The sequence below is a fragment of the Crotalus tigris genome, unplaced genomic scaffold (assembly GCF_016545835.1).
Source record: "Crotalus tigris isolate CLP2741 ecotype Arizona unplaced genomic scaffold, ASM1654583v1 scf7180000018549.3470463, whole genome shotgun sequence".
Taxonomy (NCBI): Eukaryota; Metazoa; Chordata; class Lepidosauria; order Squamata; family Viperidae; genus Crotalus; species Crotalus tigris.
The window spans coordinates 3,377,109-3,401,260 of NW_024097072.1; the positions used below are offsets into that span (position 1 = coordinate 3,377,109).

General features: G+C 45.0%; 2 protein-coding genes across 5 annotated transcripts in view; both read right to left on the bottom strand.

The window, feature by feature from the left end:
- The window catches only part of SEMA4C (semaphorin 4C), a 96,453-nt gene that overhangs the window by 71,860 nt on the left and 441 nt on the right, over positions 1-24,152 (bottom strand). The window contains exon 2 of the mRNA XM_039354320.1: positions 15,932-16,044. The gene's annotated coding sequence lies outside the window, so the exon portion shown is untranslated. The remainder of the gene's footprint in view (positions 1-15,931; positions 16,045-24,152) is intronic.
- FAM178B (family with sequence similarity 178 member B) overlaps positions 19,053-24,152 on the bottom strand; it is a 73,228-nt gene continuing 68,128 nt past the window's right edge. For 2 of the 4 annotated variants that reach the window (XM_039354321.1, XM_039354323.1), the window contains exon 6: positions 19,053-19,671. The gene's annotated coding sequence lies outside the window, so the exon portion shown is untranslated. The remainder of the gene's footprint in view (positions 19,672-24,152) is intronic. The other 2 variants (XR_005557998.1, XM_039354322.1) reach the window with 2 other exon arrangements.

Sequence of the window (24,152 nt, forward strand, 5' to 3'; positions counted from 1 at the left end):
TCCACAAGTCATAAAAGGGATAAGTTGGAAGACCCCTGCTTTTAACTATAAACTCTCTTGGAAGCAATGATCAATGTAGGTAATAGAGCAATAAAAGAGTCTAAAATCTCCCAGAACGGTTATTTCCCTGAATCCTTCCCATCTTGTTCTGTGTTGTCTATTCTAGAAAAATTAGCGGGAGACTTAATGAGGGCTGATGCTGAGCCTTCTTAGGGGGATTCCTCTTGGGTGGAGGGGCTGTGCCCCCTTAGAAAAGCCCCTCTTATGAGGGGTTGAACCCTATTAGCCCAGCTCAGAGGTTGACTCCTCTTTTACTTACCTATCTCCTTCACTCAAAGGACAGTCCACAAGGGGAAGGGGTCAAAAAAGTCAAGCTGGCATCTGCAACGTATGTAAAAATGGGCCTGACTTTGACTGCATTATCAGCACTGTCATCTTCAGTTTTTCAATCCCCTAAAAGTAGCCCTCATTTGACGGTGGGCTTGATCCATAAAAACTTAAGGTCCAATTAAACTGCTTAACCTTAGGAGTTTCCAGGGAAATCTGCAAGATATGGTTAAAAAAGGCAAGATGGTGGCCTTGATTTCAACTCAATGTCCATCTCAACGTTTCATTCATTCATTCATTCTGTACAGCTGCCCATTTCCTACATGGACATGGATATACGTTAAAAACTAACAAGCTAATGCAGACATTTGATTACAAAGTTATTTCTTACCCTATGATTTAAAAAGCTGACATTTTTCTATTATCTAATTGCTTTCTAACTATCAAAAACACATTTTGTGTGTGTCATGCAAGAAGTTTATAAGGAGTTTCCAGTCAGCCATAAATGTAATTATTGTCTTTTCTCTAATCAAGAAAGTCAATTTGGCTATCTCTGTAAATTCCATCATCTTCGCCAACCATTCCTTGTACTTTTCCACTTTTAAGCATATAGGAATCTTACTGCAGTTATGATATATATATATATATATAAAAGTTCCATGGCTTTTTTCTAATCCCCAAAGAATAGTTTCTGGCTTCAATTGTACATTGGTCTTTAAAAACTTCTGAATTACTGTATTTATTTATACTGAAAATTGTTTATATTTTTACACATCCACCATACATGATCAAATGTCTCTTCATATTGTTCACATTTCCAGCAAATTCTTTTTAAGGCTCTTCAACGGTGTAAATTTTATTTTCCCACTGATCTATTTCTATATCGTAGGCATAACGGTTAGCCTACTTTATAATGTATTCTTTCACTTTTTCTTTTCCTGTCTTGTATTTCAAAAATTTTTTAGACATCTTAGCAATAGTGTTTCACTATTTCATACTGTTATACTGTTTCAAATTCAGTCTTGTATTATTCAAAACCAGGCAATCTTTTACCCACTTTACACCTTTGCGGTAATTGTACATAAGAAAAAAAAATCTGACAAGTACGTCCTTCTATTGTCAAACCTTCTGTTGATTTTATTTTACAGTCCTCTTGAGAAAATTCTAATACATAATAAGTTCACCATTTAAGTATACTTACCATTTCTCATCTATAAAACGGTTTTTGTGCTGAAAGCTACACATGTGTTTTTTGGCACAAGCTAGATTTTTATTTATTCCATATTCTAAGAATGGGTGCCTGACAATGATTTCTGAAATCTACCTTAGTTTTATAATATCATAGATTCTCACACACCCAAATCTCAGATCATGTCCTTCTAACTCAAATAGCTTTTTGTATCTTACAACACCCATTCTTTAATCCAAGCTAAATAGCAAGCAGCAAAGTATAATTTCAAATCTGATAGACCCAGTCTTCTCTTTCCTTTGCATCTTGTAATATCTTATATTTAACTCAGGGTTGTTTTTTCTTCTGCCATACAAATTTTGATACATCATTCTGCTATTTTTTAAATGGTACATCGGTTGTCAAAACAGATATTGTCTGAAACAAAAACAACATTCTAGATAAAACATTTACCTTAATCACAGATATTCTCCCCAACTGTGACAACCGTCCTTTATTCCATCTTAACATATCTTCTTTTAACTTCCTCCCATGTCTTAACATAGTTATTTTAAAATAACATATAATCCACATCTGTCATAGTAATACCCAAGTATTTTACCTTCTTCTCACTCTTAAAACCTATTTTATTCATCAGTTCTGCCTGATTTTGTAATCTTCATGTTTTCTGTTAACATCTTTGTCTTCTGTTTGCTAATCTCGAAACCTGCCAGTGTCCAAATTCTTTTAAGTTACTCATTAAATGTTTAATGCAATTGATGGGGAGCTGCCCAAAGTTGATTATAAGATGAGTGACTATATAATTTTTTTTTTAAAAAAAATCATTTATAGAATCTATCAAAACCAATTTACCACCACGAATCTGCCATGTTCATCAGTTAACATAAGTTCTGGGTTTAACTGGAGGTTAGTTTACAAAACAACTTAATTTCTCTTTTTGATACTGAAATAAATTTTTGATCCAAGGTCTTGTAAGTTAAATACTTTATGCCTTTTTAATGCAAATTTCTTGTACGTAAATAATGTCTTGTTTTATTTTTTTTAAATACTGCAATGATTTTTTCCTTTGAGGAGTTTATATTCTGAATTAAATATTTGTAATCCATATTCATTCCAAAAATGTAGAATAATCCATAACTGTAGTGTCAAATTCAGTATCTTTTTATATTTCCTGTTGTATCTGTTAAAGCCATATTATTCAGTTCTCTTTCCAACTTTCCATCTTACTCTCTAAAATTTCCACTTTAATGATAATGATTTGTTTGACCTCTCCAAATAGTTGCTTTATGGACCTTTCTATCTTTTAAACCTCTGCTTTCATCTCCTGTCTCAAACCTTTTATCTGTTCTTTTTTCATTTTTGTTTTTCATGTTATTTCCCATCTGTCCCCATATTTTCTGAATATCTTTTGTAGTTGTTTTTTTCTGCAGGTTGCTCTAGCAAGCCCGCCCCCCCCCTGCCATTTTTCTAGTAGCCATTTTTCTGATAGCAATCCAAAAGTGAAGGTGTCTCTAGTAAGCAAAAGCTAAGACTCTCCTTTCACCCACCCCCTTACTATCTTTTTGCAAATTTGACATTTTCCACGGGAGTCTGGAGGGTATGGTTGAAAAATAGTCAAGATGGTGGCCTTGATGTGAGATCAAAGCCCAGCTCTTTTTTTATGTCTGTCCATCTTAGGTTTCATTTGTTCATTCAGCCATTCAGTATAGATGCTCATCTGTCAGGCTAGAAAGATCAGGTCCACACATAAAGGTCCAATTAAACCAGGGGTTCTCAACCTTGGCAACTTTAAGACTTGTGGACTTCAATTCCCAGAATTCCTCAGCCAGCAAAGCTGGCTGAGGAATTCTGGGAATTGAAGTCCACAAGTCTTAAAATTGCCAAGGTTGAGAACCCCTGCATTAAACTAAACAGCCTATGCATAGGAATCTTCTCAACTAATGATTAGCACCTGCTAGGAGTCAGATAAGAATGGATGGAAATTCAAGGGAGGTTGAACTGGGTCTGTTTGTGACTATGTACGGATTCTAAGCTGATCCCTGTTTTCTCTACCCCCAGGTTCTGCCCATCTTTCTTCTACATCAGGGTTCTCAACCTCTTCCATTTGTGACTCTGTGATACTTTATCACCCAATCTGGTTGCAGAACAGGAGTCTTCCCAGCTGTGTCTCAGATAGACATTCCAGACCAGCCTCATCCTTCAGCTTCAACTTAGACCAAGAACTGGGCCAAAATACAACGAGGAAAGCCTTCTGCCCCATCCCAGCTCTCTGCTGGGAGGAAGCATAACCTGTTGAACTTTGGCCTGTCATGTGGCTGCCAAAGCCACAGGAACTCTGCCAGGGAGTAATAAGGACAATATAGGGAGCCACGGTGAATTCACCCTTGTCCTACTTGGCCTGGCCTTAGTTTCATCAGCTGTTAGTCAATTTATTTATTATTATTAAATTTCTACATCACCCATCTCACCTAAGGGACTGGGTGGTTTACAACAACATATTAAAAGAACATAACTCAATACAGATAACCAGATGGTTTGTCAGAAAAGGACTGCCCGTCAGGGCAAAGTGAAGGGCAAGCCTCCTTTCTCACCCCAAGGCCCTCCCTTGGGGCATTTCCCTTTTCCCCTTGCTCCTAAATTCATGCTCCAGGCATGGAGAAAACTGCCCTCCAGCCAGCCCTGCAAGGCAGGCCAGATCAGGAAACCAATGTTGGAAGGATGACTGGAAGTGCAGCTACCCCACTGGAAGGGACGCCATCATTAGGGACCTCAATGTGGTGGCTTGTCAGATGTGGCCCCCTCGTCCGGAATAGTCTCTCGTCCTTCCCCATAATAGGATGACCCATTCTCATATTATGTTTTTAAAAGGCTTTGGAGAGTTAATTGTGAGAATTTGTGAGAACCAGTGGAACAGTTTGCCTCCCGAAGTTGTGGGTGCTCCATCACTGGAGGCTTTTAAGAAGAGACTGGACAGCCACCTGTCTGAAATGGTCTAGGCAACCTTGGCTCTTTTATGACTGGTGGACTTCAACTCCCAGAATTCCTGAGCCAGCCACGCTGAGGGGAAAGGGAGAGGTTTCCAAGCTGAGCCAGGCTGGTTCAGGAATTCTGGGAGTTGAAGTCCACGAGTCATAAAAGAGCCAAGGTTGCCTACCCCTGGTATAGGATCTCCTGCTTGAGCAGAGGATTGGAGTAGAAGACCTCCAAAGTCCCTTCCAACTCTTGTTATTTTATTCTATTCTGTTCTGTTCTATTCTATACGATTCCAGTCTATTCCATTCCATTCTCATCCATTATTCTATTCTATTCTATTCTATTCTATTCTATTCTATTCTATTCTATTCTTCATATTTCATATTCTATTCTATTCCATATTCTATTCTATCCTGTAATTCTATTCTATTCTATTCTATTCTATTCTATTCTATTCTATTCTATTCTATTCTATTCTATTCTATTCTATTCTATTCTCGGTGTTCTCTGATCGAAACCGCAGAGAAGCCAAGGTAAGGCTGAATAAGGTAAAAGATAGAAGGGTTGAATAAGCAAACTAAAATCGTCCAATAACATTGTGGTCTCAACTTTTCCCGGTCCTTTAAAAAAATGTTGTCAAATTCATCATATTGACTCGCCCAGCCTTGCCTGTGCCAGCTCGGATCATTTGCCCCGCACACACATAAACACACAACCGATCTGCGAGGCTCTTGACTTCATCCTCAAGGTTTTGCCTTCGCTGCACTAACAGGAAAAGTTTATCTTCCCCGTGGATGTTTTATGGATGTTTATTGAACTCTTACTGTGAAGGTTTTATCAATTATTTACCGAGGAGGTTTTAGCTGCACAATCTTGTCAACCAGTAGGGAGTCCTGCAAGATTTGGCAGGGTACCGGGTGAATAAATAAAATAAACAAATAAATAATAAAAGAGAGAAAAGGAACTGCTTTCCCCCCACAAGGCTACGTGTAGCCATCTCTCCCAACATGGTTTCTGATCGTCTGGACCAGGGGTAGGCAAACTTGGCTCTTTTATGACTCATGGACTTCAACTCCCAGAATTCCTGAGCCAGCTGTGCTGCATCCATGAGTCATAAAAGAGCCAAGGTTGCCTACCCCTGGTCTGGACACATCTAGAGGGTGCCCGGTTGGAGAACAAATCTTCTTTGGAGATCTGTCATTTGAGGTCCTGCCTGGCTGTCTTGCTTCATTTTAAAGAACTGTTTTCTGGATCAGCGTCTCTTAAACCCTTTCAAAAGCCCAGAATAGCCTAAGCATATCTCATTTTGGTTTAACACCTAGGTTTATTTTAAAAAAAAAAGGGGGGGGGGGATCGAATTAAATATATTTGAGCAACACTTTCTACTTTTTCCATGTTCCTTAGCAGAACCATGGGCTTGCCAGCAATGGCATGTTTTATCAATGTCTAAGTTTGTTAATCTTTAAATCCACATTACCTTCTCCTACTTCAATATTTGGTCTTGGGGAGGGGTGAAAAGACACTTTCAGTAAACTCAAAAATCATCAAAGGATTCCCACCCACCCAGACGGTGACATCTGGGAAGGGATCTGCCATCATTCGCAGTGGGAGAACCTGGGTTAAGGAGTGAACTCTGAACTCAAAGAAACCAAAACACTTTTTGGATCTTGGGATCATCTATCCCAGGGCTCTCCCAACTTGGCAACTTTAAGACTTGTGGACTTCAACTCCCAGAATTCCCCAGCCAGCATTCTGGGAATTGAAGTCCAAAATCTTAAAGTTTGGAGACCCCTGATCTATCCAACTCCTTCGCTCTCCAAGTGAGATGAGCAGTCTCTAAATTTGATAAATAAATAAGTTATTTAAAGGATCCTGGTTTCCCATCACGTAGATTGTGGCATGGTGGTCCTCCTCTTGATTTGTGAGCAGAAGGGCCTTCTCAGCTTCTTGCCTAACCCCCTCGGCTCTCATCCAACCAGTTTTATTACAAAGTGGGTGTTTTCTTCAAGCCCCTTGAAAAAGTCTCCACAGTGTACTTCTACGTTGCCTCTGACACAGCCGATTGCAGAATTTTGCGTGTATAAACAGAGACATCCTCTGTCATAGTCTGGGTGCTCTGGCAGGGTGTAATCCTGTCTGTGTCAGAGGTGTGTGGGTGGGTGGGTGGGTTGGAGACTGCTGATGCAGCATCTGGAGAATATCTGCTTCTCACTGCCCCTTCCCTCCAGAAGGCCTCTCCTTCCTCCTCCCTCATGCTGGCTCAGGACTTCTGGGAGTTGAAGTCCACAGAGTCACAAAAGAGCCAAGGTTGCCTACCCCTGACCTATACTATTCCAGACAAATGGCTCTCCAGTCTTTTCTGGAAAACCTCCAGTGATGGAGCACCCATAACGTATGGAGGAAACTAGTTCCACTGATCAATTGTTCTCACTGTTAGGAAATTTTGCTTTAGTTCCAGCTTACTTCTCTCTACAAAGAGAATTCTTCACGCAGAAGGAATTGAAACTCAAATGGAAGAAAAGAATTAAGGGAAGCAGAAGCTAAGGGGAATAAGTGGGATGCAAGCAAAGGGAGGACATGGTGACTTCAAACCACTGTGCTAGCTGGAGACACCAGCATTGTATGTCCTTCATGTATGCAGATAGCAAAAAGTTGGGGAAGCCTTGGAAGAAGTGGTGGTTGATACGGACAGACAACTGGATAAGGAACACCAGTCAAGGGCCAAAGAGAGGAGACCAGGACCTTCCCTTTAATAAAGCAGTCAGGCAGTTTGTATTAATTCTGAATCTGGATTTTCTAGCAAACAGTAACTTTGGAGGAGAGGAGTTTAGATGGATAAGGGAGAAGCAGAATGAGGAGGTTACCCTTATCACTGACTCTATCAATGTCGCCATCTTCTAAGTCCCAGGCTCCATTCAGTTTGAGGAGAAGAATTATTGTTCTCAAGGAAAGAGAAAGTCTCGACTTGGAGGAGACAACCTTTTGACTGTTCGGCAACAATTAAAAAGACAAATTCCAGTCCAGAGGTTTCTCAGAACAAAACCGAAAAGAAAACAGAAAGTTAACTGAATGGTTAAACATTTATATGTCTGTTTTCCTTCCTTGAATGCCGAAGGTCGTGGATAAGGAGCCAAAGCAAGCTATAACCATAATAATAGAATCTAATCAATCTAACAACAGGGAGACAAAAGAAATAAACTCCAGGACATAATAACCAAATTCCAACATGAGAAGATCTCCAAGGCCAGGCAGGTGTGAGATCAAGGTAGCAATTTACCACAGGCAGCTGATCTGGAATCTGGCAGAAGGCAGTAAATAGCGCTTCTTTCTTTTGACTTGAATTCTCAATGGTCATGCTGGTTGAGGGTTACAGGACTGAAAGCCAACCAGTTGAAGGAGACTGCCTGGCTGAGGAATTCTGGGAATTGAAGCCCACAAGTCATAAAAGGGCCACGTTTGAAGACCCCTGTTGTGTTGGGACAATATAGCAACAGTACACTTACTGCCTAGTTCAGGGGTCTTCAGACTTGGCCCTTTTATGACTTGTGGACTTCAACTCCCAGAATTCTGGGAGTTGAAGCCCACAAGTCATAAAAGGGCCAAGTTTGAAGACCCCTGCAAGAAACAATGCCAAATCACACATTCCTGTTTTTTTCCCCCCTTTTCCAGTCTGTCCTCCTTCATGATACGCCCACCAGGGCTGCCTGTGGAGAGAGTGGGGAGAAAACTCAAGATGGCAGCTTGTGACCAATGATGAAAGCGGCCTTCTTGTTTATGCCCGTCTCCTCTACTTTTTCCATTCCATTTTTTTCCTCAACCAGGTTTCCCCCCCCCCCCCTCTTCCTTTAAGCCACCGGGACTGGGTGCTGCCAAGTCTTTAACATTTCCATCTTGCGCAGCAGAGATGCCACTTCAGCAGCTCGTGTTCTGGGGCCCGGACTTCAAAATCCAAACAACTGGTTTATTTTAAAAAAGCATAACCCCAACCTACATTTCTATGCCCTGGAAACCCAAGGAGCTGAGGCTGACAACTTGTAAAACAAGCTAAGAATGCTCTCCAGACGTTAACGTCATCAGCAGCAGAAAAGTCTATTTATTTGTACATTGCCTTTTTCCCCTCCTTAAGCGGTCCACAAGAAGAGTTTACATTATTAAATAATATTTCAAGAGGATTCACTAACAGTTACAAGATGACATTTAAATAGTCGTACCAGCATTAAATGGAAAGGGAGAGTAAACAGTGCGGGAATCACATCACACCAGAGTCTAGTACCAGATACACAATCTCATTAATCCTTAGAGAAGAGAGCTTCTCCAAGACTTTTTAAGATCTAGAAAGGCTTCAAGGAGGCATCCGTGGCCTTTGGAGATTGGTGGATGCTCTTAGCCAAGAGAGAGGGTGCTGGTAGGAGAAGCATTACATAACCAATCAATCAGAAGGTTACTCCCAACCCATCCCCTTTTGACTCATCTTTGTCCATTATTTGGAGAAATAGGTGCACTGCCCATTGAAGCTCTTGGCTGCAGCAACCATCAACCATTTGCTGCGAGGGACCACTTGGCCACTGAAACTGAAACTCAGTTTGGCATCGCTCTTAAGACCCAGAGCCTGATGACACCTGGGTAATCCTTGAATCATGCAAGAAGAGATCATCCACAAGTCATAAAAGGGCCAAGGTTGAAGACCCCTGCTCTTAGCTGAAGGTCTTTGGCCAACTCCTCTGAGGCTGAGTTGGCTGGGCTCTAGTGAGCTTAAGCCCGAGTGGCCACGAGCCCTTGGTGGGCTTCCATCTGGACCTGAAAAAGGCTAAAGGAGGTTGGTGGGAATTCATTAGGAGCCAGGTAAGGCCGGATGGGCTGCTATAAATAGCCTGCAGCCCTGATCCGGCTGCTTTCTCTCCATTTACTCCTGCTGAGCTCAACAAGAGAGATTTGATTTGTTATTTTATTAAATTGTTCCTAGTGCGGTGAACTCTGCAAGTCAAGCCAGACTCCTGGTGACGCCATGAATATATCCATGTAGATGCTGGGCAGTATTACTGAAAAGATTGGTTACTGGCCAATTGCTTTGGGCTTCTCTGGCGCTCTCCTATCCAAGCATTGATCAAGCCCAACTTGGCTTTTGTCTTGTGAAATCAAGCAGGGTTGATATGTGTGATATATGCTATATCGCCGAATCTGGGAGCAGAAGCTTGAATTTTTTTTCTAAGGAAGGCTGAAATCACATTTTATGCTGGTGCACACGATTCCCAAACCTTTTAACCCTTCAATTACTAGGTTCACATGCTGTACTATCTGAACCACGCTTGCAGAATTATAACAACAACCTGCATTCAGTAAAGCCTTTGAGCATTTGTAAGCCGCCCAGAGTCGCCTTATCGGTGAGATGGGCAGCATATAAATAAATAATAATAACCACAATCCCAAAATAACCAGAGCACCACTTGCACACCACCAGCATGGACAAAATCACCCCACTCAATTGCAAAAAGCAGCTTTACTCGGAACACCTTACGTCTTGCGATGATGCCTCTTAACACCATATATAACATCAACATCTGTGTATCCTAAGTCCTTGGGAAGGACTCGATAGGTAGACAAAAGTGCCAAATCCAGCCTGAACATCTGGCTATTCGGCGAACCATAAAAGTAGGAGGCGCTTTGGCATTGACCAAATGCCCATCAATCAATTGCAAAAGGCAGCTTTCCTTGGAACAGCTGACATCCTGCAATGATACTTTTAACACATCCGCATCTGCCTATCCCAGGTCCTTGGGAAGAAGTAGATGGATAGAAATGCCAGATCCAGTCTAAACATCTGACTGACTGTGCGACCAACCATAAAGACAATATATTGGATAGAGCAGCCAGGCTCATAAAACAATCCGAGTCACAAAGTGGTCCTCAACATTTTAGCCTAAACTATTGTGTCACCCAGAAGGGGTCCAGCAACAGGCTAAACTGTACTGTGACTAATTTGGCTTGGGCTTTGTGTGATGTGTAAAATCAGCCATTGAGGTTTTAAAATATCATGGCCTGGGATACTGTGTACAATTCTTGGCCATAAAGGGGCCAAGTTTGAAGACCCCTGCTCTTAGCTAAAGATCTTTGGCCAACTCCTCTGAGGGAGACACTTTTTGCTATTTCTCTCTAAGAAATCTGAGTATATACATATGACAAAGCTGTAATGCAAACACAGTTAAGCAAGCTGTGGTTTGGCTGCTGCATGAATCAGATTAAAGCAAAGAGGACCCTGATTTCATGCAATTGGCCAACAATCCCAGCAAGGCTGAAAAAAACCCTTCCTGACTGAAATTTGGAGAGCAGCTGCCAGTGGGCTGTTAGGCCAATCGATTCAACAGGTGGCAACTGGATCAGGCTGCCCATCTGTGCTGCCATCTGCCCAGATCCATCCAACGTACCTCTTGGCATCTGCCTAAAGTAAAACCCAAAAATAATAAAAAAAATCCTTTTCAAGGCATGTTTCGCAGAATCTCTTTAGTTATGCTTATTCTTTCTTTCTTTTGGTGTAAATCTGATTGAAAGTTTTAAAAAGATAAAAAAAACTAAAAAAAAACTAATACAAAATAAATCCATCCATCCATCCATCAATCATTCAATCAATGAGGAAAGGAAGGAAGGAAGGAAGGAAGGAAGGAAGGAAGGAAGAAGACCAAAGTGGAAAAAGATGAAAAGAAACAGAAAGCAGCTTGTTTTCTTTGTAGCAAATACAAGCATTATTACAAAATTATTTCTTATGCTACGGTTACAGAAAGAAAAGGCTCTTTTTTTCTATTATCTAATGTTTTCTAACCCTCAAGCACACAAATCAAAAGTTCAGGGTTTTGTTGTTCCATGCACAAAGTCCGTAAGGGGTTTCAAGTCAGTTATAAATGCAGATGTTGTCTTTACAAGACGGATTCAGGAGAAAAGGATGGGCTGACAAGAATTCCACTCCCTAAACTATTTCCAGTCCAGTATTTCCCAAAATATATTAAGGCGAGTCTTTCGCCTTTTGACTGCCTTTCCCGCAATTGGCTTTATCTCGTTGCTGAGAGTTGTTTACAGAATCATCTCCAGTCCCCTTATCAGTCTAGGAACAACCACCCTACTTGGACTAGGAAGTTGGAGGTGTGAACTATATCCTAAGATAAACAGAACTCTGTGTGTGTTTATTTCTGGCTAATGTTTTAGATTTCTGATAGCTGGGGTGCTGTTTTTTTTCCCCCTAAGGCTATCCTTTCCAGAACTGGTAAACTAAACCCACGTCCACATACTTCTATCCAGCTTCTAGAATAGAATAGAATAGAATAGAATAGAATAGAATAGAATAGAGTAGAGTAGAGTAGAGTAGAGTAGAGTAGAGTAGAGTAGAGTAGAGTAGAGTAGAGAAATGAGAATAGAAATAGAATAGAATAGAATATGGAAATTAGAATAGAATAGAACCCTGGAGGTCTTCTAGTCCAGCCCCCTGCTCAAGCAGGAGAACCTATACTATCTCAGACAAGCGACTGTCTAGTCTCTTCTTTAAAATCTCCAGTGATGGAGCACCCACGATTTCTGGAGGCAAGCTGTTCCACTGGTTAATTGTCCTCCCTGTCAGGAACTTTCTCCTTAATTCCAGGTTGCTTCTCTCTTTGATCAGTTTCCAACCACTATTTTTTTGTCCTTAACTCTGGTGCTCTGGTGAATAACCTGGCCCCCTCTGCCTTTTGGCAGCCCCTGAGATACTGGAATGCTGCTATCATGTCTCCCCTATTTCTTCTTTTCCTTAGACTAGCCAAACCCAAGTCCTGCAGCCATTCTTTGTATGTTTTAGTCTCCAGGCCTTTGATCATCTTTCTTCTCTGAATTTTTTCCAGAGTCTCAACATCTTTTTTGTGATATGGTGACCAAAATTGGCTGCAGTATTTGAGGTGTGGTCTTACTAGGGCTTTATAAAGTGGTACTAGTACTTCGTGTGCTCTTGATTGGGGGGTGGAATGTCAGGCATGGCAGCTGTCCAGAGCCCCACCCATCGCGTGTGGGAGAGCGCAGCTGGAGCCACAGATGGCACCGAGAGCCATTCACTGGCAAGGCTTTGCACCGGAGGAGGCTAGAAGAACAAAGTCAGAAATGCTGGCAGCAGTGAACCCAGTTTATTTGTGGCGGGGATCAAAAAAAGCTTGGTTGAACGTACAGCTGATGCTCCTTAGTTTCACACAGCTTTGGGGAATCTCGTTGTATAGCTTCTAGTAAAAAGATTACTTCAAACACCCATCTGATGCTTCCCTTTTTTCTTTCTGGTCTCTCACAATTTGGGGGCCAAATAATGAATCTGGGCTCTTTGCAGTCTTGCCAGCTGGACTTCACTTTAGTTCTGCTAAGTGAAACTTTAGCCTAGAGGCAGCCAACTTTGGCAACTTTTAATGGCTGGCTGGAGAATTCTGGGAGTTGAAATCCACAAGTCTTAAAGTTGCCAAGGTTGAACACCCCTGCTTTAACCCCACTTAAAGAGGTTAACTGGCTGGGGAATTCTGGGAGTTGAAGTCTACAAGGCTTGAAGTTGCCAAGGCTGGACACCCCTGCTTTACTCCATTTTGCTGCTTAGTCTACTTTGCAGATATGTGATAAGAATTACAAGGGAGTGTGGGCCATCTTGGGCTTCGCCAACTGAGTGTCCTCCATACAGATAACTCTCAAGGGGCAGTGAGCCATCGAGATGACCTTGGAAAAACTATTCAACATGTGCAGAAACATACACGGAGCCCAAGAAACAGGGACAGCATCAGAAATGAGATTCAGACTGACTCTTTCCAAACTCCCTGAGGTATACAGTAAGACGGGAAAGAAAAAATGCAGTCAGCTTTGGATGATTCTGTTACAATAGCTTATCTCACCAGTTTTAATAATCTGGAGTCTGGTCAACCTTGAAGGCTGACACATAACATCCTCTGCTCACTGGAGACCGTCAAGCCAGGAGAGAGTGTCATATATTAAAAAGGGGCAAATAAAAAAAGCAGTAACAAAGGCTACTTGATTTGGGACAATCCGTATCTAGGGCCCAAAAGACACGACGACACTCGGTCTCTTGACAATTTCGCCATTAGAATAAGAATTAGGATCTTGGTAATAACCTAAGAGCAAATAACAAATTTTGAATAATTCCTGCCCCAGTTTTGTAGCGGTGACAATGATTTAATGAGGATTGGAATAATCACCTAGCAAACACCGGCCGAAAGATAAGCACTAAAAAGGTAGGTAAGCACTAAAAAGATAGGAGAAATTTCTAAACCTTCCATTAATCTTCCCGTTTGTACAAAAAGCCTATGACGCTGATGGCTGGGAAGTGTTTAAGTAACTGGATTTAACTGCAGAGACAGTGTAATTCTGACAGAAGGACTATCTGGCAGGAGAAATTATAGTGATAATAACGGTGAGATTTGTATAATCTGTCAGGTATGGATGGCTCCAAAAAATGGCTTCGGAGCATGGCAGGCAGGATCGTTGGGTCCACCTGCAGCTGTTTAAAACAACCGTGTCTTTTTCCCTTTTCTGATATTGTGCAATAAACTCCTGCTCCTGCCAGTTGTTTTTGCACACCGCACATTAACCATAAATTCTCTGCGCTCTGACAAATAAATAAAGCGGTGACAACCCACAAAATACAGCATGAACATTCAGTCCAAAACAAAGCAGCAGCTGCATAAAGCCGGAAATGCTCTACTACAGGGGTCCTCAAACTTGGCCACTAAGACTTGTGGACTTCCAACTCCCAGAATTCCCCAGCAATGTCTTGGGGTCAGGTGATCCCCTTTTGCAACCTTCTGATGGGGGGGGGAGCCAGATTCACTTAACAAACGTGTTATTAACTGCAGTGATTTGCTTAACAAGTGTGGCAACAAAGGTCATCAAATGGGGCACAATTCACTTAACTGTCTCACTTAGCAACTGAAATTTTGGTCTGGTCGAAAGTTGAGGACCACCTGTACCTGCTTTGCACTCCCTAGGCTGCTTCGGGGAGTGTGTGCCTCGACCTCAATCCTTAAAGCGCCTCCCTAAAAGAAATTGTAGTCCTGCTCATTCAAGGATTGTATCTCTGGCTGGTGATGCTTGGAAGTTCCTCACCACCACCAGGGCAACCTTAAGTGACCTGGGAATTCCTAGATGCCTCCTCCTTGGTGGAAGCCCTAAAGCAGACATGTCAAACACAAGGCCCAGGGCCGGATGCAGCCCGTGGTTTCATGTGGCCCGTGAAGCCATCCTGGAAACAGTGAGGGAACGGCCCCCGCTGCCTTGGCCCTGGCCCAGGCCGGTCAGGAGCCAATGTACAATTTTGTGGTGGCCATCTATGCTGAAACGCATTCAGTCTTAACTCCACAAGGCCGTCCTTGTGGAACCAGCGAGGAACCAGCCCCTGCCGTGTCGGCCCTGCCCCCTGGGTGCATGCTGGGGAGGTGTCACCCTTTGTGAGGAATGAAGAAATGGACCATGCCTTGGCGCTTGCCCCGGTCCCACCCCCTTCTGCCAGAGACCCTCAGATCTGTCCCACTCCTGCCCAGGCCCCCACAGGCACCCTTGACGCAAATGATGTAGAGCTGGCCACGCCCACCCAGTAGGCCACACCCACTCCATCCACGCCCACCCAGTAGGCCACACACCCCTGTCCCCCCCCCCCCCCGGGCAACCGCAATACTGATCCGGCCCTCAATGAAATTGAGTTTGACACCTAAAGCAACCTTTCCAGAAAAATTCCCGACCTTGACTCGTTAACAAGGCACCCACTTCCTTTTGAGCTGCTCTCAGGATATCTTCAGAAGATGCTTAATTATGTGGCAGAGGTGTCCTTAGATCAGGGGTCTCCAGCCTTGGTCACTTTAAGACTTGTGGACTTCAGCTCCCAGAATTCCTCAGCCCACAAGTCCACAGGTCTTAACGTTGTCAAGGCTGGGGACCTCTGCCTTAGATGACAAACTGTGGGCTTCCTGGTGGCAGACAGACCAGCCATCGTTAACTAAGAGTTTGTAGCAGAAAGTAGAACAGAATAGTTATTGGTCAAGTGTGATTAAACACACAAGGAATCTGTCTCCCATGGGAGTAGCTCTCCTTGTACATGCAAGGCCACAGAATCATCCTCATCGTCCTCATAAAGGGGGAGGGAAATAAAGACGATAAGAAGGATAAACGATAATACTACGGCCGTATTACATGGGTAAGTAAATACCCCTTTCTACTGAGACACTTCTGCGTTTCCACATTTCCCCTTTCAAATAAAAACATACTTTATTACACTTTTGGCCCACCCACAAATCCACCACCAGACCGGGTTTTTGATAAATAAAATAAAATTAGCTTGACCTAGTCAGCATCACAACAGCAAAAACGGTCTCTGCTCTTAAACAACAATTTTTAAACTTTGCTTTGCCATAAAAGCATTAATAACAAAAGGGGTTTTGTTCTTACTAGTGTGGCAGGCGTCTTGCTCCACCCTGGATTTTCCAGGTTTTTTCCAAACCAAGCCTTTCTTTGGCTGCCAGCTATTGCTGCCCACTTCCAAACAGGGTAGAGACTTCCTCCTTCAAATAACAATTCAAATCCAGGTTAACAGGACAGAGAAGCTGAGGTCAGAGAATACCAGGCAGTTCCTCAACCAATCCACCATATCAGGTAATCAAACCGGTCAGGTCAGGTACTTAAAACCTGACTGGGGAATTCTGGGAGTTGAAGTCTAAAAGTTACAGTCAGATACCCCAGCTCTAGTTGATTCAGCCAATTGTGGCTCAGCATATTCAGACTGAGGGTGTAACATTGAGCCCAACCTGTTCTTGCATTAGAGGTGCAACTGGGTGGCCAACAAATTTAAGTCAATAAGTAAAATTTAAAAAAAGGAGCCCCTTGATTAAAACGATGCAACCAGGGCAGACCCCAGGAATCCAGGCACCCAAGTCTCTTCTACATCTTTACCTCTGACCGAGTTCCCACGTTCTCTGATGATTCTGGTCTTCTGCAGGTGCAGAGCCCAACAGCCTCGGACCTCGACCGGGTCTTCTCACCCCTTAGCCCCCCTCCTCCGCTGACTAAGCCTTCATTGGCTGGCTCTAGCCCGGCCTTGGGGGACTCAGTGTAGACTGCGCTGGTCCAAGGGGCTCTATTCACAATGACGACGTGTCTTTCTCATTCTCAATTCCCTTGCTCGCGTGTTGTCTGCACCCCACCCCCCCCAACTGCTCTACGCTTCGCAGCCCAGGGAGTGAGATTCTCTCTCTCTCACTCACACACACACACACACACCGCCTCGAGGCCCCGCTCTTCTGCCTGGCGCCGGCAGCTCCATCATCCGCAGCAACTGTAATTACCACTCGCGCGGCCGGAAGAAGAGGCGGATGGCAGCAGCCCGTTAATCCTTTCGCTGCATCGGCGCCTGAGTGGCGAGCCCCGGGGGGGGGGCCTTGCTATTTCCCCCCCCCTCCGCTCCCCAAATCTAGGTCGAAGTGCAAATTCAGCTCGTGGGCCTTTGCTCGGGAGGAGCAACTTCTGAGTAAACGGGTGTTGGTTTCCACTGGCGGGGGTGGGGGGAGGAGGCTGCTAGGAAAAAAAAAACTCGGGAACAAAGTCTTTTTTTTTAATTATTATTATTTTGAGCTAAGCCGTAATAAGAGAGGGTTTTTTTTACTTCTCGCCGGTTTATTGGGGGTGGGGTTTACGAGCGCTTGCATTTTATGTATCGCCACCTGCAGCTTAGCCCGTCTGAAATGAAACGCGTCTTCTATCGCGTTACGCGTTAGAATAAGAAACAGTTGGAGGATGAAGAGGGCTGGACGGCTAGTTGCAAAAGGAAGCATCACACAGCAAGCCAGGCCTGGTGTGTGTGTGTGTTTAAAGAGAGAACTGCTAACTTGGAGCTGCTGGGGGGGGGGGAGTCTCTTTTCTGCAAACAGCCCAAACAGGATAGCAAATCCCTCCTGGCAACTATCATCTCAGAGAGGAAATGGAGGCTGCTGCTATCCTCTTAAGTGGCCGAATTTCTCCAGGGTAGCTAAACCATCAGGATCTCCGCTTTGGGCAGATCAGGATTTATGGCAGGATGCGAAACCTGTAGAGTGAGTGAGTGAGTGAGTGTGTGTGTGTGTGTGTGTGAGTGAGAGAGAGAGAGATGCCCACATGAAAAATCAGGTGCCATGGGGACTTCTTTTTAATCACGCCTTCTGATCACCCCTGCCTGGGCCTCTGTCCCCCCAGGATCTGATGCACCTCCGATAGTTTGATGCAGCTGTCCCCAAATTGCCCCCCAGGCTCTGCCCAAAGCTGTCTCTGAACTGTAAATGTTCACGTGGCCCAAGGGAGGTGACCCAGCACCCAGCTTTCGGCTAGTCCAGCTCAGTTTCAGCCTGGCCACGTTCGCTTCTTTTCCTGGCCAGCTGAATTTTTAGGAATGGGACTTTATGCCTGTTATCAGATGTGTGTCTCCCCCCCCCCCCCAAAGGTTCTGCATCCCTGTTTCTCTACGAAGGAGGCATCTCCAGCTGGCTCAGGATGCCACGGAGAAAAAAGAAAGTACAGCTTAGCATGAAGCACCAGATTGGTGGCACTGGACCAAATTCCCTTGCAGTGTTTCTCAGCGTGCTGGGAGTCAGTTCACACGTCTTAATGCTGCTGAGGTTGAGAAACGCCGTTCTAAAGCCTTTCCATCTTTGAGCAGATCAACACAGCGAGTCCTCGACTTATGATTTGTCGCTTAGTAACCATTCGTACTTATACTGGACCACCCCGAGCTACTTGTGACCTGGTTTCAAAACTCTTTTGACGGTCGCCCTCCCCCAGAATCGTGCGATTGTGTTTTGAGTGCTTGGCAACCGGCCTGCATTTAGGGCAGCTTGTAACATCCTGCACACATTATTTTTCTGAATTTCTTGTTCGAAAGAAACATTTACTTTTTTGATTCATGGCAAAAAACAAACAAACAAAACCATCGTTGGTTAAAATGGGTCTGTTTACTGACCACGGGGTTCACTTAAAAACTGCAACACTCGTTTAACGGCCATTGCAAAAAAAAGGTCATAAAATGACAGGGGTGATCTACTTTACGACCGCATTCCAGGTCAATCATGGTCATTTAAGTCGAGGACTTTCTGTACTCTATAATTTCTCCTGGCCAATTCTCCATGGACAGACAACTTGAGGGAATGGTGCAACTGACTTCTCCCCTCTGCGCCTACGTCAGGGGTAGGCAACCGTGGCTCTTTGATGACTGGTGGACTTCAACTCCCAGAATTCCTGAGCAGCATGAGGGAAACTTTGGCCCCTTCATGACTCGTGGATTTCAACTCCCAGAATTCCTGAGCCAGCCATGCTGAGGGGAAAGGGAGGTTTCCAAGCTGAGCCATGCTGGCTCAGGAATTCTGGGAGTTGAAGTTCACTTGAGTCATAAAAGAGCCAAGGTTGCCTACCCCTGGCCTACGTGCTTGAAAAGACCGCCCCCTTTACCTCCTGATTGGGATCATCTTCACGCAGAAGATGAGGTACTCTCTCTCGCAGCCCCAGAAAACAGCCAACAACAGAGAAATCCATCAAAAATGACGTTTATTTTAGCCTCCTCTTGTGCAGAAGAGGAGCCGTTATCCCTTCCTTGGATTGCCTGCTTCGAACACGGGGGGGGGGGCTTAAAGGCACAGGCGGGTCTAAAGAAAACAAGTAAACAGTAAACAAGGTGGGCTTAGCCCTGGGAGAAATTTATGTGCCTTATAAGACCCGTCAGAAAGTTTATGAGGAAGGGGGATGAAAGAATTATTGGTGGCTTTGAGGGGGGGCTACTGAATTGTCTCTGCCCCCACTTCATTCCACTAAGGGCTTTTCTGAGTTCTGTGAGAGGCTGCTCCTTCTGGCAAGGTCTTTCATTCCCCGGGATGTCTCATTAAACCTGATCACTCTTGGCCTGAAAGGGGAAGAAAAGGCAAGGAAAAGACTTTAGGAACAGACCTGGGATGACTTGCCAGAGGGGATGGTCGTGGTAAACAAGACAAAAACCCCTTCTCTTTGAACGGAGCTGGCAATGCCACACCTGGGCACCACCGGGCCCTTCCCACCGACAGACACGCGGGCAGCGATGATCTCGCTGGCACAAATGGTGACGAAGCGAAGGGTCCTCTGAGCGCGTGCAAAGTGACTTTCTCCCCCAGCTCCGAGCGAGCCACCGCCTTTGCATCCTGCAAAGTAAAAAGCGGAGATTCTTTTCCAGGACAGATGGCACAACTCCCACGCCAGGAGCGCCTGGCGGGTCGCCTATTTCGAGAGATGGAACATAGTCTGCGCTTCCGTGTTTAACGGCTTGCCACCGTCGCGGCTGGGAAAGCGTATGGCACGGGGAGAGGGGGTGCGAGTGGTGAAAACAAGAGCCCAACCTCAGGATGCATGGGAACTTGACTGGCGGGTGGGGGTGGGGGTTGATAGGCAAAGGGGTCCTGCAAAACTGGGTCATTAATTTAATGCCATCCTTCCAGAAATGAAGAGGGGGCCCTGTCTGAATCAGCAGAGCATCCTCAGCCAAACTTCTTTCTGGCCACAGAAAAGGGGGTGGTGGTCTTTTGGGCAGGAGATGCTGGCAAAAAGCAAACACTTCCCAAGTTTTGCGTTCACTCAAGAGAGATCACTCTTTTTCCGTTGGGAAGTTCTCTGGCCCAAGACTAGTTACCGTGAACGGAAGGTGGGCAATTTTAGCAGGTGACCCTCTTGCTTAATGGGTGGCACAGCAGCAGCATGGACTCTGGAGACAGCCATGCCACCCCCTGCAAGAGCTCCCTTCCAAGTCTCTCCGATCTCAGCTGATTGAGCGAAAGGCACCCAGACAGGAGACAAATGACAACATCCCCGGCTCCTAATGAGCCCCTTGATTAGAACCACGCAATGAAGTCATTTCCTGCTGCCTCCCCCCCCCCACAATTCTCTAGGTCTTCAGATTACTTCGGGGCCGTGCAGCTCAGTCCGTCTGGGGTGAGTAAGTTCCTGACTAATAGAGCTAGGGAAGGAGCAGCTCCGGGCTGCTTCTGGTTTCCATCATGTTTGCATACAAGGATGTTGGCGACAGCTCCAGCTTCTCAATCGGATGGCAGAGAGGGCGGCTGGCAGCAGGGCACAGAGGTATATGGACTGGCTGCTAGGTGGAGAAGAAGACCAGATCCCTGTGGCTGGATCCTTTACCAAAATGCACGAGCCCGGTGGTGGCGAACTTATGGCATGCGTGCCAGAGGCGGCACTCAGAGCCCTCTGTGTGGGCACGAGCGCCGTTGCCCCAACCCTGCCTCCCCCTATGGCCGCCTCCTCCTCACCAGCAACCCCCCCAGAAGAGGGTCACACCTGGGAACGGGCAGCATGGAGCAGTGCAGCCAAGGACATGGCAGCTGGCAGCAGGGACAAGACTCCACTCTCGCGCCCCATCGCGCGCATGATGCTGTGGGGCACAGGCGGGTGTGTGTGGGGCAGCCATGGTGCTGCAGGACCGCCTGGTGATCTGCGGCGGGCCGTGGAGACAGTGGGTGGCCCTGTGGGTGGGCGGAGGGTGGAGCGGGGGCAGAGCAGGCGGGACAGGGAGCAGAGCAGGGGCGGGGCGGTTTTGGGCACTTCGCCATCACTGCACTAACCCAGGGGCAGGCAACCTTGGCTCTTTTATGACCGGTGGACTTCAACTCCCAGAATTCCTGAGCCAGCCATGCTGAGGGGAAAGAGAGGTTTCCAAGCTGAGCCATGCTGGCTCAGGAATTCTGGGAGTTGAAGTCCACGAGTCATAAAAGAGCCAAGGTTGCCTACCCCTGCACTAGACCAAAGGCCTTGGGCAACCTTTCTCTTAGGTGCAGCCAGGTTTTTCAAGAGATGGGGAGAAAAGTTCCTCTGGCCCCCGCCAATCGAAGGATTGGCTCTTTCTGGTTCTTTCCCACGGGTGCTGGCAAGGGTGTGTGTGTGTGCGTGGATGTCTTTCAAACACCCCTTTGATGAATGTCAGTGGAGATTCTGCCATCCAGGTCATAATTGTCTCAAAGGTGCTTTTTTCCTTCAGAAGGCAATTGAACTGTTTCTTTCTTTTGAGGAAGAAAACGTTTCACTTCCCATCCAAGAAGCTTCATCAGTTCTGATGGTGGGAAGATGGAAGGATGAGGACTGACAGTTGAGACTGAATGGCAGGGGAACGGAAGGAGAGGTTCTGATAGGCTGGGGGGGGGGAAGGGGAGATGGAAGGATTGCGTCCTCGCAATCAGCTGAGAGGAGGAGGAAGAATAAGACATCACCTGTCTCCAGGTAGCCCTTGCAGTAGTTCCTCAAGAGCTCTCAAAAAGTGTGTTAATGACCAGATGACTGCAAAGAATTAACAATCCTTCCGTCCCCCCTCCTATCCAGTCTCATTGAGAGGTGGCCAGATATATTGTGATATCAGCAGAGAGGATATGGAAATAATTTTCATTTTTGTTGTTGTTTGGGGCTGTGGATGAAGGGGTTAAAAGCTTCTGATTTCAGCGTGGCCCTGAAAAACGGCTAAAAGTGACCCCCCCCACAGGAAAAATTAGTCCAATTATTTGGAGGAGGAAGGGTGAAGGATGTTATTATCGCTATAATTTAGTTATGGCCAGCAACCAGCTGGCATCACAAACAATGCAAAGCTACAAGAGGAAACGATAAACCTTTTACGGTAATCATTTGCAAAGCAGAGAGTCGCAATAGGAAGAATACAGAGGTGAAAAATGAGCAGCTGTGCAGGTTGCTAGTTGTACCAGGATGATGGTCAGCTAATACAGGTAGTTCTTGACTTACAACAGTCCGTTTAGTGACCGTTCAAAGTTACAACGGCACTGAAAAAAGGGACTTAGGACCTTTTTTCAGAGTTAACAGCCTTTACAGCATCCCCAGGGTCATGTGATCAAGATGCTTGGCAAATGGCTCATACTTATGACGGTTGCTGTGTCCCAAAGTTATGTGATCCCCTTTTGCGGCTTTCTCACAAGCATTCAAGGGGGAAGCCAGAATCACTTAACAACCAGGTAACTAACTTACCAATTGCAGTGACTCACTTAACAACTGAGGCAAGAAAAGTGATGAAAAGGGGCAAAAAATCAACAACGGTCTCTCTTAGCAACAGAAATTGAGGTTGTAAGTTGAAGAATACTTGCAGATAAGGTAGAGAGTAATCAGAATGCAGTTTTCTGGGGATCAGAAGTGAATAGCAGCGAATAATCTGACTCAAGGATTTTTCCAACGCCTGACCCACTGCAAGAACAGGTTATGAAACCCACCAGACAGAAGGGCAGAATGTCAGAACAAAGTGAAGCTTGTCTCAAAGCAATAAACAAGATTGGAAGCCAGTGCAGTCTTTGTTTAAAAAAAAATAAAATAACATTCCCCAAATTCAAGAGGCCAGGGGCTAAACGAGGATCGGCATAGCAATCTCAATCCCACATACGTTGTCTGATTAAATCTTTTGGCATCGTGAAAACCTGGAGGAAGAACGTAAATTGGGAGAGCAATTCAACTGTGCCAGCTTCTCAATCATTTGCAAAGCCAGCCCAATTTTTAAAAGGTCCTGGAGAAAATCATAGGGGCCAGTTCTTCTAGGAAGAAAATTAATGTCACGGGTCTGTAGAATCAGAGATGGTAAGAGCTGGAATTCCTCGCCTTGGCCAGGGCAGGCATCCATATGAACGGGATTCAGAGGCCCGTTCAGTCTCTCAATGAAGGGAAAATAAATGCCACCTCCACAGACATTTGTTCCATCACTGAACAGTGGGACATTCTTCCTGGGGTCCAACTGAAGCCCACTTCCTTGTTCTTTCAACCCACTGCTTCAGTCGCAGACCAGGAACAGGCTGTAGCCTCCAGAAATCTCAGCCCCACCTCAAAGTGAAAACTTGTGTTTCTAACACAACTGGGGACAGCTAATATCCAAGAAATTGGATTCTATTGTTTCTAATTCTGCTGGTTTTTTTTTAAAAAAAAAACATATCTATTGGTACGCCGTCAAGGAAGTGAAGCTGGGTTTTAGCTTCAAGGACCTTTTTTTTGTTTGTTTCTTCTGTTCATTCGTGTCTGATTCTTGGAGCCTACCTCAATATGTTTTCTTGACAAGGTATTTCAGAAGGGTTTTGCCATTGCCTCCTTCCTAGGGCTGAGAGAGAGGGGCTGGCCCAAGGTCACCTAGTCCCCTGGCTTCTAGCGTGATTCCTTAACCACTACACCAAAGTGGCGCTCAAAAACAGACTTTACAGAATGGGAAAACAGCATGGGCTAAATGTAGGGGTCACAGAATCCCGGTGTGCTCCCTGCATGATCAAAAAGGCACAGGGAAAAAAAAAAACATCTGGGATAAACAGCTGTCCAGGGTCACTTTGCAGGGTGAGATGGGCTGCCTATAAATGTAAACATAAATACCTCCGTACATACATACCCGCTTGGTTCAGCTGCCATTCTGTCTGCCACCTGGTTGTGGTTTTAAGAAAGAATACCTCTGTTTCCAGGGTGGGGCGGTGGGGTGGGGGTGTTATGTTTTTTAGCTTTGCTGGAAACACCAAGAAAGCCCAGCACTTCTCATCATGCCTCAAAAAAACAAAAAAACAAAAAAAAAAAAAAACATTTTTCAACCTTGGCATCTTTAAGATGTGTGGACTTCAGCTGATGTCCACACCTCTTAAAGATGCTAGGTTGAAAA